General features: G+C 43.9%; 1 protein-coding gene across 4 annotated transcripts in view; it reads right to left on the bottom strand.

Annotated features, from left to right (window-relative positions):
* The window catches only part of LOC137376426 (chondroitin sulfate N-acetylgalactosaminyltransferase 1-like), a 159,241-nt gene that overhangs the window by 59,162 nt on the left and 87,379 nt on the right, over nt 1-12,700 (bottom strand). The gene's annotated exons all lie outside the window — the stretch shown is intronic.

Here is a 12,700-nt window from a genome sequence, read left to right as displayed (position 1 = left end):
AGCTTCTCTGACTCTAAAATCCTGTGCATTCCCAATTTTAATCGCTCCATTATTGGCAGCCGTGCTTTCTGCTGCCTTGGTTCTAAACGTGCAATTCCCTCCCCAAACCTCTCCACCTTTCTCTCCTCCTTTAAGATGCTCCTTAAAACCCACCTGTTTGACGTTAAACGCTTTGGACAATTTGTTTTGTTAAAGCTGCTATATAAAAAATACAAATTGTTGTTGTTGTAGATGGAGTTAAGATACAGATCAGCTAATGCCAGAAGAGACTAGAGGGGCTGAATGGCCTAATCTTGCTCCTATGTTACACAGTGTGGCACTATTCAGTGCACGGGGTCACAAACATAGACATCGGTCGTAAACTGCATTAAAGCAGGAGAAAGCAGTAAATTAGAATTGTTAAAAACGTCACTATGCAACTCAATATCATTCTGCGTGACAGATGCATCAGCCCCTTTGAACCTACATGACTAGTTTGCAGTACAATTGATAAATGTTTGACAAGGCATCTGGATGGAAAGACTGATTATAGTGACTATTCCCCTTTGGTCACAGGTAATGGAACTGACAGGTACTAGTGCAGTCCTAATCATGAATTGAACCACATTAGATCTCAATCGAATTCAAGGGCAAACGGTGAAATCACCAGAAGGAGAAACTTTCCATCAGGTTTTATTTTATTGGTCGAACTCAGGAGTCTGCAACAGTTCAGAAACTAAACCCAATTTGCAATTTCTAAAGGCCGATAAGAGCAGTTTGAAAACACAAATATCAGCTTCCATCTTAATGCTGGAAAACATCAAGAAAGCACATCAGGGGACTAAAGGGACCAGTCACGAGCAAAGCAAAATTATCAAACAACATAAATCGATACCAGAGGGTAAATTCGTGGTCTGAGCAGGGAGCTGTGCATGAGGGGTGCGCAGATTGGAGAATGGGCACAAGTGTTGCAGCTTTACACTCAAGGGGGGGAATTTTATGCTCTCCCCCACAGCAGGTTTGGAGGTGGGGAGAGGATATAATCAGGTGGGACGGTGGCAGGGAGGAGTGGGGGGGGGGAGCCCCGCCACTTTCCTGCCTCCGCTGAAATTAAGTCTGGGGCGGGAAGGCCTGTGAACGACCTTACTGCCCTGCCACCAATTGAGGCCCTTAAGTGAGCAATTAATGCCCAATTAAGGGCCTCATCCTGCCTCCGCCACAATTGGCCAGCTGCCAGTGGCCTGTCGCCGCACGGCAAGATAAACCATGCTGGTTGCTTGTCGACTCCGGAAGGGAGGGGTTACTCGTTAAAAGGCACTCTGTGTCTGATTGGGAAGGGAAGGTACCAGCTGAGAGCTACCACCCTGCCATTGCTGCAGACCCCACTACACCCACCTGCCCCACAACTGCCATCCTGCAAGACCCCTCCCGCCCTGACCTACCTGAGTCCTAGGTCTTTGGTGTGTGCTCCATTGGCATCCTCTGATTGGCTGGCAGCTCTCAGACGGCGGGACTTCAGTACCAGTTTCGATTCAGCGAAAGGCCCACTGTTGTTCAATTAAGGGCCCAATCGGCACTTGATTCGGCGGGCCACCCACAGAATGGGCAACGTGGGGTTCTCGGTGTCATTTCTGCCAGATGCCGAGACCCCACCGTTGCCCGGATAAAATCCCAGCCAATGGCTGCTCCCGACAGCATGGGACTGGAGAACCTACACTACATTTTGTTCCTTCAGTAATTGCATCCCTCCCACAACACCAGCACCTCTATTTGTTTTTGTCATCTAATCAGAGACAGCAGCCTCTGACAAACCAGAACGACAGATACAAAATGATGGTGTACACGCACCAGGGAAGTATCCAAACATACAAAGCACACACTTGTCTGAACTGGGTCAAGCTTATTTTCATTTTTAAAAAATTCATTCTCAGGATGTGGGTGTTGCTGGCAAGGCTGGCATTCATGGCATCCTCAGGTTCCCTGATGGTCCTTCTTTGTGAAGCACTGCAGGCAGTGGTTTAATACAACTGAGTGACTTGCTCAGCAAATTGTGAGGGAAGTTAAGAGTCTACATCGGTGTGGAACTGGAGTCACATTTAGGCCTGGCTGGGTAAGGAGGGGAGGTTTCCTTCCCTAAAGGGCATGTTTGGAAATTGTGAATTGACTTTGGATGTATTATCAATTAATGCTAAATGACCAAGTTCAATTGCGTGTTCATCTGTAACCTGTATGAAGCATTTCAACTAACTGTACTGAAATGTAAACCAGCAAAACTGTGCAAATAGTGGATGTTTAAATAATGGGAGGAAGTCTCCGCACTTCCGGTCTGGAGCAGTGGGAACTTGATTTTCTGTGAGGCACCAATGGTACAATCAGATTAGCACCAGGCATGGTGCCAAGTGTAGAAAGCTGTAACACGAACTCAGGCAAGTATCAGACTGGCATGGCTTGCTGACTAATTCCCTCTTCAGTTAGAAATTAAATGGTTGGCTAGGAACCCAAGGACTCTGAGATCACTGTGGTATCTGATCACTGGAGACTAGGGTCCCAGTCTACAAACCCTTCAGATTTTATCCACTCTTAAATTAAATCCCTAAATCAAACCCAGGAAAGAAAAGTTGGGTTGTATGTACATGTGGAAATTAAGGAGCGTTTATCACACCATATGGGGGACCACAAGCCCCAAATGAAACTTGCCCAATTTTCCCATCATTTAAACTACAAGATGGGAATTCGGACCGAGCTCCATTATGGACGGCAATTCTCCTGATTCGACTTTCCTCTAGGCACTGCACTAGCCAGCCCGTTATATGCAAGTGTTACCTGTGGCTCAGTTAATAACACTATAGCCTTTCAAGTTAGAAGGGTGTGGGTTCAAATCCCACTTGAGAGGCCTGAGGGTGTAATCTAGACTGACACTTGAGTGTTGCACTGCCAGAAGTGCTACCCTTCAGACGATGGAAACTCAGTCTGCACTCTCAGGTGGATGACAAAGATCCATACTTATCAAAAGATTCTTCCCAGTGTCCTGGCCAATAGTTATCCTTAACTAAAACAGATTTTCTGGGCCTCACTGTTCTGTGGGATCTTGCTGTGCACAAATTGGCAGCGCCATTACAAGTGACTACACTTCATTGGCTGTAAAAGAGTATGGGAACATCCTGAAGACTTGCAAGTCTTTCTTTGCTATAAGCGAAAGTGGGGGATAATCTTCCTCCTTATCTCTTGAGATTACTAATCACTTATTTCATATGAATGGAAGCCAACAACTGCAGCCTCCATGTGTAATATCTATGACTCCTACACTGCATCCTCACCCACGAGTTCTCACCTGCTGCTATTGTGAGCAGATAATAATTTAGAAGCCACTCCAGGTCCTATGACGCATTGGGATTCTAGATACCATTTTGGTGCAGTTAAGCAGAGCCCCCGCTGTGTGCTGGAAGCACCCACTACACAGAGGAGAAAATGATCAGAACAGATGTTCATCAAATGGATTACTGATAGTTTTTGTGCATTGTGCATTATTGCTCTGCCTGTTTCTTGCACTTAATTTCCCCTCCCTTCATAAAGGCTCCCCATTAGCTGCCAGATCAGCCCAGCCCTTCTCTCTAATCGCTTGCTGTGGGGGTCTGATTTCATGGATAGCTCCATGGATTTTCCACCTCAACTGCCCTCCGTCGCCATTCCCATAAATTGGCAAACTGGCACTCAGCGCTCGGAATGCAATGGCAGTTCACAAGTTCAACTCAAATGAGGTCCAACTGGCAAAATGTTTCGGGTCTCTCACTAATGACACCAAGTAGATGATGTTATCCCTCCTTCAGCCCGATATGCACCAAGGATGGAAGTGGACTCCCAATTACAAGCTTCAAGTGAAGCGGGATTCGAGCATGAGGAATAATTAGACAATTTGGGAAGCAGAGAGGTAGAGTCGGTTAGATCATAGAGGTTTCTCTGCAGCGCAGGCTGAGGAGCTGAGAGACATTAAACTGAGGTGCTAAGCACCACCACTGGTGGGAGGGCATAATTACAGCATGACAAGTTTACATAGGCAGTTTCTATTGTAAATGTGGATACAGGAATTAATAATCAGAAAAAGTTGACGGAAAACTGACAAACAATGCCAAGAGCAAGTAAGGTCTTGTATGCCAATGTAAGGTTATTAATGCATTAGGGATAGATCTATCTGAATGAAAACGGTGTGTCAGCTAAACTTGGACATCACACTTGGTTACACATGCCAAAATATTTAAAAACTAAAGAAGCAATGTCTAATGTGTCCATCAAACACATTCTTTATACACACACACTCTGAAAAGAGTAAATCCGGAAACACACAGCAGGTCAGACAGTATCTCTGGAAGGAGAAACAGAGTTAATGGGCAGGCAGTGCAGGCGGGTTTGGAGATGGGTGTGCCAGTAATTTCCCGCTACTTGATGTCATGTTCCTGCCTCTGGCCTATTTTCATGGAGGTGGCGGCTACCCGCCCACCAGCCAATTAAAGTGCCAACTGAGGGCACTCTTCATATACTGTCTGGATTTTCCAGACAGCAGACGGGCCCCCCCTATATGGATGGAGCCCCTAGATGGAATGATGGCAGCCTCTCAGAGGCAGGTCTGGGTTGGGGGATCAGAGGCGCATCTTCCAAAGCATGGATCTGCTGGGCTGCGAGGGCCACAGCCATGGCCGCAGGTCATCCTGTGGAGTGGATCACCCTCTGCTATGACGGCCTGGCAGCTGTGGCCACAGTATAATTTGTATCATATACAAATCTTCAGGGTGCGCCTCCATCTTGAGGCACCCTCGCAGTCACCCACCTACAGTGGCAGCGCCCACCTTTCCCGGTGAGGCTGCAGCCCGCCCAGAACCTCAGGCCCTCCCATTGACCCTCCTGGCTGCAGAGCCTGCCCGCCCTTAATTGGACGGAGCTCCCGGCGGCGGCCTTTTAATTGGCTGCCTCCTCGAAAATCTCCTCCGGGATCCTGCCATGGCCACTTCCGGGTTCCCAACCTGGGATTCAGCCTGGCGTCAGGATTGAAACACTGGAAATAAAATTCAGCCCAGCATTTCAGGTCAATGACCTTTATCAGAAAGTAAATCCTGAACCCTTGACCTGGAGCCTGAAATTTAAAAAGGAGAAACAATTGCCCTCTGACTGTCCTCAGCAATTCATTCCAGTTGCCTGGATTTGGCTAATCGGAGCCCTGGCCTTAAAGACACAAGTCAAAGTAACAGATAAACATGACAACAATTCTCCAGATCTGAGACAATGTTTGGCCAATGCTGGGAAAGATTTCCCAGTGCATTTTTTTTAAAGTGTAAAATCTGGACGTCTATCAAAATTCTCCCTCTTAGCTACAACAATCTGTGCTGGCTCAATTTCAACCTGCAGTGTAATTTAGTTGCCAGTTCTCTAAAGACTAACTAATCCCTTGTAGAACATTAGGAACTAGTGGATGGGAGTCAGATATGACGAGAGATACATTGTCATTTAAACTGGCAAATGGAGAAGACCCCCCAAAAAAAGCAACTGGATGCTCTGGGTTTCTGAGCTCAATCAATCAAGAAACTTGTTGCATGAAAAGAAATGGAGAATTTCAGAACCCGGGTATATCCGACAGATGTTCCAGAGACAAAAGGAAACAGTATTTCCCAGACAAAAAGGGTGTAGAAAGTTTGCAAGAGGTCAAGATCTCAGTCTGCTGAATGTTTGAGTGTATGCTCATTATGTGGTTTATTTCAGTAGTACGGCAATGCAGACCTTATGCTCCTTGAATGTTGAATAAGATGACCACACAGTTACAGTAACTTGTACAATATTACAGTATTACAGTACAATGTTTCCTACATTAGTTCAGTGACTATACTTCGAAAAGTACTTCATTAGCTGTAAAGTACTTGGGATGACCTGAGGTCGTGAAGGCCGCTATACAAATGCAAGTCATACTTTCTTTCGCATGAATTAAGAAATCACAAATATTGTTAGGTACAGGATGAGTAGGAGACCCATGTTTACACCTCACACTTCACTGACAGTAGGATATAGGCAGAACTTAGAACGTAGAGGTTAGCCAGTCCATATTGGGATATCTGGTGTTACGACCTCAGCAGAGACCATTAACTATAAAACAAGAGATATGAACGCCCCAGACTGACTAAGGAATTGCACAAGATTTCATGTTTTAAGACTTTTACTATAACTTAACTAAAAGACATTAACCAAGCAGTACTTAGTCGGTAGCTAATACAATAAATTACAGAGAAAGGTATTTGCCATTAACTTAACTCACTCGGAAACCCCACACCACATTTAAACGTTACACAATGTTCTCATTGAAAAAGTATCCTTGCGGTTAAAAGTCCCAAACTCCTCTCAGTTGCAATGGTGTCCTTTTCAAAACCAATGTCCTCTTCACTCACTGCTCCCGAGCACATTCAACTGGACTTCAGTTAATAAGGCAATCTCTGGTGACGCTGTTGTTCTTTCTCCTTCGCAAATCACAACTTTCGAACAGGATTCAAATCTTAGCTGCCCTTTTTCTGCACCAGTGACCTGAAAGCATCTGCTTCTCCCTTTCACTTTCTTTAGGCTGCTCAGCTCTGCTGGTCTTCACTTGTTTTCTTTCAGCCTATCTCCAGACCCAGGAAAGCCTCTCAAATTCATCCAGATCAAAAGTCAATAGTCATTTGCCTTTTACATTTCTCACAGCCCATAAGTCTGACAATAGCAAAACATCTGGGCCTTCCTTTGTTTCCTGGTGTTAAACATTGCAACTCACATCTGCATTTTAGAGCACGCGGCTCCCTGTTTACAATCTGAGAGTCTGGAAGAGCGAAACCCATTGTCCTTTAGGTGTTACACCTTGCTTCCTGCTTTCAAAAGGGTCTTTAATCTGGGTCCTTGTTCTCATGGGAACCAAGACCCCTGTTGTCTCTGGGCAGAATTTGTGTGAGGTCACATGTTTCCTCCGAGTGTCCATTTTACACCACATTAAAGATCATAGTTTTTTTAAACATAACTATGCAACAAAGCCTTGTTTGCACTGGAGTGCTGACTTGGGTTGCATTGAATAAAAGAATGACTAGAGTTAGATTAGGGCCAATCAAGGATAGTAGTGGGAAGTTGTGTGTGGAATCAGAGGAGATGGGGAAGCGTTAAATGAATATTTTTCATCAGTATTTACAGTAGAGAAAGAAAATGTTGTCGAGGAGAATACTGAGATACAGACTACTAGGCTAGATGGGATTGAGGTTCACAAGGAGGAGGTGTTAGCAATTTTGGAAAGTGTGAAAATAGATAAGTCCCCTGGGCCAGATGGGATTTATCCTAGGATTCTCTGGGAAGCCAGGGAGGAGATTGCAGAGCCTTTGACCTTGATCTTTATGTCGTCATTGTCGACAGGAATAGTGCCGGAAGACTGGAGGATAGCAAATGTTGTCCCCTTGTTCAAGAAGGGGAGTAGAGACAGCCCTGGTAATTATAGACCTGTGAGCCTTACTTCGGTTGTGGGTAAAATGTTGGAAAAGGTTATAAGAGACAGGATTTATAATCATCTTGAAAAGAATAAGTTCATTAGAGATAGTCAGCACGGTTTTGTGAAGGGTAGGTCGTGCCTCACAAACCTTATTGAGTTTTTTGAGAAGGTGACCAAACAGGTGGATGAGGGTAAATCAGTGGATGTGGTGTATATGGATTTCAGTAAGGCGTTTGATAAGGTTCCCCACGGTAGGCTATTGCAGAAAATATGGAAGTATGGGATTGAAGGTGATTTAGTGCTTTGGATCAGAAATTGGCTAGCTGAAAGAAGACAGAGGGTGGTGGTTGATGGCAAATGTTCATCCTGGAGTTTAGTTACTAGTGGTGTACCGCAAGGATCTGTTTTGGGGCCACTGCTGTTTGTCATTTTTATAAATGACCTGGATGAGGGTGTAGAAGGGTGGGTTAGTAAATTTGCGGATGACACGAAGGTCGGTGGAGTTGTGGATAGTGCCGAAGGATGTTGTAGGTTACAGAGGGACATAGATAGGCTGCAGAGCTGGGCTGAAAGATGGCAAATGGAGTTTAATGCGGATAAGTGTGAGGTGATTCCCTTTGGAAGGAGTAACAGGAATGCAGAGTACTGGGCTAATGGGAAGATTCTTGGTAGTGTAGATGAGCAGAGAGATCTTGGTGTCCAGGTACATAAATCCCTGAAAGTTGCTACCCAGGTTAATAGGGCTGTTAAGAAGGCATATGGTGTGTTAGCTTTTATTAGTAGGGGAATCGAGTTTCGGAGCCACGAGGTCATGCTGCAGCTGTACAAAACTCTGGTGCGGCCGCACCTGTAGTATTGCGTGCAGTTCTGGTCACCGCATTATAGGAAGGATGTGGAAGCTTTGGAAAGAGTGCAGAAGAGATTTACTAGGATGTTGCCTGGTATGGAGGGAAGGTCTTACAAGGAAAGGCTGAGGGACTTGAGGTTGTTTTCGTTAGAGAGAAGGAGGAGGAGAGGTGACTTAATAGAGACATATAAGATAATCAGAGGGTTAGATAGGGTGGATAGTGAGTATTTTTCCTCGGATGGTGATGGCAAACACGAGGGGACATAGCTTTAAGTTGAGGGGTGATAGATATAGGACAGATGTCAGAGGTAGTTTCTTTACTCAGAGAGTAGTAGGGGCGTGGAACGCCCTGCCTGCAACAGTAGTAGACTCGCCAACTTTAAGGGCATTTAAGTGGTCATTGGATAGACATATGGATGAAAATGGAATAGTGTAGGTCAGATGGTTTCACAGGTCGGCGCAACATCGAGGTCCGAAGGACCTGTACTGCGCTGTAATGTTCTATGTTCTATAGAGTGCTAAAGTGGAAGTTTTGTGACTGAGGGTAATTAAGGGTTAATTTTATCTAAAGTCTAGTCTTTCTTTTATTTAGCAGATTAACTTAACAGTTGCTGTTTGGGTTGGAGAAGATGAGTTTTACACCAGCTTTAACAGTGTTCACTCAGGCTCTGCTGACTAGATGACTATTTTGGGGGGTAGGATCAGTAAGTTCGCGGATGACACAAAGATTGGCCGAGTGGTTAACAGTGAGGTTGAGTGTCTTAGGTTACAGGAAGTTATAGACGGGATGGTCAAATGGGCAGAAAAGTGGCAGATGGAATTTAACGCTGAAAAGTGTGAGGTGATACACTTTGGAAGGAGTAATGTGACACGGAAGTTTTCAATGAATGGCCTGAAACTGGGAAGTTCCGAGGAACAAAGGGACCTTGGCGTGTTTGTCCATAGATCTCTGAAGGCAGAAGGGCAGGTTAATAGGGTGGTGAAAAAGGCATATGGCACAGTTGCCTTTATCAATCGAGGCATAGATTACAAAAGCAGGGAGGTCATGTTGGAGTTGTACAGAACTTTGGTAAGGCCACAGCTGGAGTACTGTGTGCAATTCTGGTCACCACATTATAGGAAGGATGTGATTGCATTGGAGGGGGTGCAGAGACGATTCACTAGGATGTTGCCTGGGATGGAACATTTAAGCTATAAAAAGAGGTTGGATAGGCTTGGGTTGTTTTCGCTGGAGCAGAGAAGACTGAGGGGTGACCTGATCGAGGTTATGAGGAGTATGGACAGGGTGGATAGGGAGCAGCTGTTCTCCTTCATTGAAGGGTCAGTTACGAGGGGTCACAAGTCTAAGGTGAGGGGCGGGAGGTTAAGGGGGATTTGAGGAAGAACATTTTTACCCAGAGGGTGGTGACAGTCTGGAATGCACTGCCTGGGAGGGTGGTAGAGGCGGGCTGCCTCACATTCTTTAAGAAGTACCTGGATGAGCACTTGGCACGTCATAACATTCAAGGTTATGGGCCAAGTGCTTGCAAATGGGATTAGATAGACAGGTCAGGTGTCTTTAATGCATCGGTGCAGACTCGATGGGCTGAAGGGCCTCTTCTGCACTGTATTATTTTGTGATTCTGTGAAAGCCCAGTGCTCATAATACTGGGCAAGAAAGACAGGGGAAGAATCACCAAGGGCCCTCTGCTTCTATAATCCATTTAAATTTTTATAATTTAAAGTATATTTCCTTCACCTATTCTCAGTTCCAAACAGGATTACTTTATATTTTTCTACCTTGAACTGCATCTGCCAGCTCTTTGCCCACCCTGCAAGTATATCTAGGTCCTCCTGCAATGGCCACAATTTGTCAATTTGGTGTCTTCGACCATTTTCAATCATATCCCCTCAATTCTTAAGTCCAGATCATTTACCTATAAATTAGCTATAAGAGTGGCTCCAATGCAGACCCCAATGGAACACAACGCATGTCATCTTTCCAGTCTGAAATCCTTCCATTTACTTCCACCTTTTGTTTTCTGCCTTACAAGCATCGATCAGGCAATACTAACACTGGATGTCTACCTCTGTTTCAAACCCCTGGAACTCTGTCTGACTTGAACCACGTCTTGCAGCTATTTCTCCTTTCATTTCATTCAATGGATAAGATTGAGATGAGCAGAGGAATCCAAAAGCAGGAGCATTCCACACATCACCTCTTCTGGAACCCACAGCAAATCATCATCGAGGGGTCAAGTGGCAAACTTTTGGTTTCATTAAAAAGGAAGTACATATTATAAATGAAACAAACTGAAAAAAAGTCCTCATGCTCAGTTTTCCCAAATCTTAACCACTGAGTAAGTGTGTAGTTTTAAGGTGGGTGGGCCCGGACTGCTGCAGTTCAATTTAATTTCTGCTGAAATAAGCTTATTCTCCGGCAAAATTATAGATCAAACCAAATTACTGCTGGCAGTCAACTCCCAGAGACACAAGTTGCTGTCGGGAAAATATAATCAAAGGAAAGACAGCATGAATGAGACAGGAATCGAAGATAAACCACCTTCAACTCAAGAGATGGATGTGAAAGCAAATCAGTCATTTAGAGCACATCAAGGCGCCTGGTTTTCAGGTTTTGCTGAAAATGACACAAGACTGACAGTCCCACTATAAAATCCAGGCACATGCACTGCTTTCAAATATGGGGCAAAAGGCAAGATTATGCTTTTCTGTTTGGGTTTTTTATAAAGTTGGTGCAAAATAAATGCAGCTTTTTTGAAAATCTGTTTCCAATTTGCACAATGCGGGTTCTGGATAAAAGTTTGAAAGGAACGTACATAATATTGGAGAGAGATTGCAACATTTGTTACAGCCAAGATCGAGGTTTCCTTGATGCCAAAATGGTTTATTAAAATGCTTTCCCTGCACTTATAACTTTTTTAAAAACATCTACCCTGCAGGCAATATTAGAACAAATTGTGAAAGTGACTTCGAAGATATTGTTGGATAATTGCTGCCAAAGGTACTAATAAATCACAAGGATGAAAGAACTTAATGTGCTAGGCAATAAAACCACTATTCGGAGCAGTCCTGGCTGAGTATTTAAAATCACAGCAATGCTCTACAAAACAATTAAAACCAGTTTTTAATAAATGTATAACTTGCTTTGCCACATGATTAGAATTCTTGAGCCGTGATACAACCTCAAGGTTTTATTTGGGTGTTCTTATAGTCAATGTCAAAGACTCCTAACTGATTTACAGTGAATAGCCATATAGCGTATCTGATTTAATGAGCCTTCAGTAACACACTGACAAGAAAAATATCAAAAACCATGGAGAGCATGCACTGTACAAAGACACACACCTCGCCACCATCACTGTGACATTGTACAAAGACACAGCTCAACACCATCACCCTGACATTGTACAAAGACACACCTTAACACCATGACAGTGACGTTGTACAAAGGCACACCTCAACACCATCATCCTGACATTGTACAAATATAGCCCTTGACACCATCACTATGGCATTGTGCCGTTGTATTCCAACTTCTGAATGTTTAATGCATTTGTTTAAAATTTGTCTCCTCACTAATTTGGCTGCTTCATCAACCCAATTGCTTTAAATGGATTAACACCACCGCTAAATTAGCAGGAGTTGGAACTTCAGACAAGCACATTAAACATTATTATGTTTGTATCCCAAACCATGATGTCAGTGCCTAAATAGCACAGGGCTCCCAGATACAACACCTATTGCTGGGGGTCCAGCAAGGGACCATTGAAAGTTTGCTCTGTGCAAAGCAGCGTCCCACCACCCAGATCCTGGTACCTGCACTCAGAGCAACCACAGGCAGCTCCAGCTCGGTCGCAAAGGACTGTGAATGATACAGTAGGCTGGTGCCTTTCTACTATAAATTAACTGTAATAATAACTATTTAACAAAATAACACAAAGTGCCTTTTTATCTTTTATAAAGTCTCACTGGAGTTGACTGGAAGAGCCCAGTTTGTTGTGCTGTTTTTATCGTTAAGTTTTAAAGAACAGAATAAATTCTCAGTCTGTCATATCTGTTACATCTTTTTTTAAATCTATATTTAGTTTTTGATAATACTCTGGAGAAAAGAATATCAAGAAAACTGTTTAAATCAATACAGGAACAAAATGGAGGATTTTGTAAAACATGAACTGGAAGCAAGATTTCCCAATGAGCTGTGCCTATAGATTTATCCTCTTTGGTCAACAAGGTTTTCCAATGCCTTTGTTCTTGTATTAAAGGTTTCCCAATGTTCTTTGTCCATATACATTTTCTTCTTGTATGCCAGCATTCCCAGTGCCAAGAGCCACGGACAGTAATATCTAGGATTGCACTCTAACACAAATGGCAAATTAAATGCAATTTGTTTGCTC

This window comes from Heterodontus francisci, chromosome 1 (assembly GCF_036365525.1).
Source record: "Heterodontus francisci isolate sHetFra1 chromosome 1, sHetFra1.hap1, whole genome shotgun sequence".
Lineage (NCBI taxonomy): Eukaryota > Metazoa > Chordata > Chondrichthyes > Heterodontiformes > Heterodontidae > Heterodontus > Heterodontus francisci.
This window is presented reverse-complemented; position numbering and strand designations above follow the sequence as displayed.